Consider the following 3,108-nt stretch of genomic DNA (forward strand, 5'->3'; position numbering starts at 1 on the left):
ACGTTTAAGCTCCAGTTTAAGGTTAAACTGGAGCTTAAACGTGGGAATAGAGAAAGCTCTCCTGGAGGTCGAACATGTTTAAGCTCCAGTTTAAGGTTAAACTGGAGCTGAAACGTGGAAGCGGAGAAAGCAACCCCTGGAGGTCGAACACGTTTAAGCTCCAGTTTAAGGTTAAACTGGAGCTTAAACGTGGAAATGGAGAAAGCAACCCTGGATGAGAAAACTTGGTCGAACACGTTTAAGCTCCAGTTTAAGGTTAAACTGGAGCTTAAACGTGGAAATGGATCCCTGGTGCATTTCCCATTTCTGGCGTTTAACTTCCAATTTAAGGTTAAACTGGAGGTTAAACGCCACTTTCACCCTTTCCTCAGCTTTCATGATTTTGGCCGTTTAATTTCCAGTTTAAGCTTAAACTGGAACTTAAACTCCACATGTGATATTCAAGCTTCCTTTATTGATTTTTGTTGCTTCCTTGCCTAGCCTCTTCTTCCCTGAAATCATCCAAACAACTACATCAAAGTCTTGCAAATTTTCATGAGAATCTTCCATTCATAGCATTCAAGTAATATAACTAAAAACTCATAAAATTTGCATAAAAATCATGCTGTTTGGATGGTTCATTGCTTTGTTATTCATTTAACCATTCTTGGTTACTTTAAGCTCAAGAAAGTGCATAAAACACTAAAACTAACAGAAAAATGCTAGTGAAACTCGCCTAAGATGCCTTGGCATCACAACACCAAACTTAATACTTGCTTGTCCCTAAGCAAGTCCTGAGTTATTTGAGAAGGAAGTTTGAAACAGAAAGCAATTACATTGGCTATATTAGTAAGCACTTGAAGTTCATCAGAAGGGTTTTATGCAGAAAGTTGCAGTATCACTTTTTCATTCTTATCAGGTAAGATTATCACTTTTTCATTGCATTCATCAAACACTGCTCTGGCCTCTTGTTATTCTTATGTCCTTGGCACTTTTCTCTTCTTTGTTTTCTTTTCTTTTTCTTTGAGCTCCTTTGCTCCTTGTTTGCTTAGTGTCATGTGTTGCACACGCCTTTGGCATTTTCTTTTTCTTATCAGTGCACTACACATATCCACTGTATGTTTTTCAGGCCAAGAGTTTTCATGATTGCCTTGGGGCTGAAGTCAACTTCCACCCCTCTCACATAGCTTTTGTATGTGAGTTTCACGGTTGAATCCTCCCTCACTGCATTTGCATAAAACTCTTTTACCAGGTTGATGTTGATTTTAGTGATTGGCTTAGTCAGGAGCTCCCACTTCCTCTTTTTGATCTTCTCCCAAACACCTGGGAACTCATCCTTTTCAAGGTCAAAGGGAACCTCAGCTAGTACCCTTTTAGGTCTCATCCATTCGGCTTGAATCTCATGAAAAACTGATTTGTATCTCCTTGCATCGAATTCCCTGTTCTCCTCCATTGGTTGCTTGTCTTTTCTTCTTTTGTGGCTAGATGAAGCTGCCATTGGTTCTTTAGTTTTGGTAAGTGACAAGCTAAAGTTGACAAGGTGAAGCAAGAAGTGTTGTTGGAAGTGTGGTGAGGTTGTTTTCGGCAAGAGATAGTTATGCTATGATGAAAGAAAATGTGCATGAAGGAGAATTGGTGGTGTGGAACTCGTTCCCCAAGTGGTTCTTTATAGTCCCTGTAAGTGAAAAATGGACAGCTAGGGTGATTTGTGAAGGGTGGCTTGATGGTAAATATATGAATTAGGGAGAAGGACGAATTGCTTTTCATTTTCTTGGAAGTATTCTGAGTGCATTAGGTTGTACATGTAGCTATCTTTTCATGCAGAACTTCCTTTTCCCATGTGTTAGTTTCAAAGACTTGTGAACTTCCTTTTTGACCAAGCACCGTACCTCCCCCCTTGTCTTTTTCCTCCATTCTTATCCTTCCTTTTGTACCTGCACAAACAAACAAAATTGCTATCATTTTCTTTTTTTTTCGTTCATGTGAATAATGAATAGTACTTGTACATGTTTTTTTTTTTCTTCTATTTGAATTGTAAATCAATGATTGACTTCCTGAGCTTATAGCCGTGACCTTTGTATGTATGCACACTTATTACTGGACACCAAACTTAGTGTTTGGTAATGTCTCCTGATGACATGAAATCCATGCNNNNTTCAGCTTGCTTCTGAGTTTTGTCAGCCAGTTGTATGATTACATCAGTGGATCTCACCTTATTCAGTTGTAGCCTCTTCATAAGAGTTAGAGGCATCACATTTATGCTAGCTCCTAGATCACAGAATCCTCTGTCAATTTTTGTTTCCCCTATGATGCAGGGGATATGAAAACTTCCTGGGTCTGTTTTCTTAGAGACTATGTCCTTCTTGATGAGGGCACTGCATTCTTTGTTCATTATTACAGTTTGTCCTCCCTTCAAAACTCTTTTCTTGTTCAGCAATTCCTTTAAATACTTGATATGTGTAGGCATCTGCTGGAGAATCTCAAGGAAGGGAATATTGATATAGAGAGACTTAAATGTCTCTAAAAGCCTTGAATAGGTTTTCCCTTTTTCACCTCCTCCTAACCTCTGAGGAAATGGTGCTTTTGGTTGGTATGTTTCCAGCATGCCTTTTTGCAGTTCCTTGGCTTGCTCAGTTTCACTTTCCTGCTTAGCTTCTTCCATACCTTCCTTCAAGATTTCTGGCTCCTGTTCTGAGGGTCTAATTCCTTCTTCTTCTGAGACTTCCTTCAATATGGTGATGGCCTTGCATTCTTCCCATCTCACTCTCTTTTGTTCCCCTTTAGGATTCTTTTCTGTGTCACTAGGGAACACTGCAGTTGATTTGGGGGCCTGTTGAGATAGCTCTCCTACTTGAGACTCCATACTCTTGAGTTTTTCACCATGGTTTCTTAAGGTAGGTCTCACATCATCCCTGAAGCTTTTCAACTCACTTATGTCCTGGCCCATGTTTGCCAACATTCCTTCTATCCTGTTTAATTGATCTTGAAATTGTTGGTTCGGATTAGGTTGGGTAGGTTGATTATTTTGGCCATGATATGATGGTTGGGAATAAGTGTTTTGTGTGGCTTGGTATGATCTTTGGTTGGAGTTTTGGTATGCGGAATTGTTATGTTGGTTGTGGTTGTAAG

The sequence above is a fragment of the Arachis ipaensis genome, chromosome B08 (genome assembly GCF_000816755.2).
Source record: "Arachis ipaensis cultivar K30076 chromosome B08, Araip1.1, whole genome shotgun sequence".
NCBI lineage: Eukaryota > Viridiplantae > Streptophyta > Magnoliopsida > Fabales > Fabaceae > Arachis > Arachis ipaensis.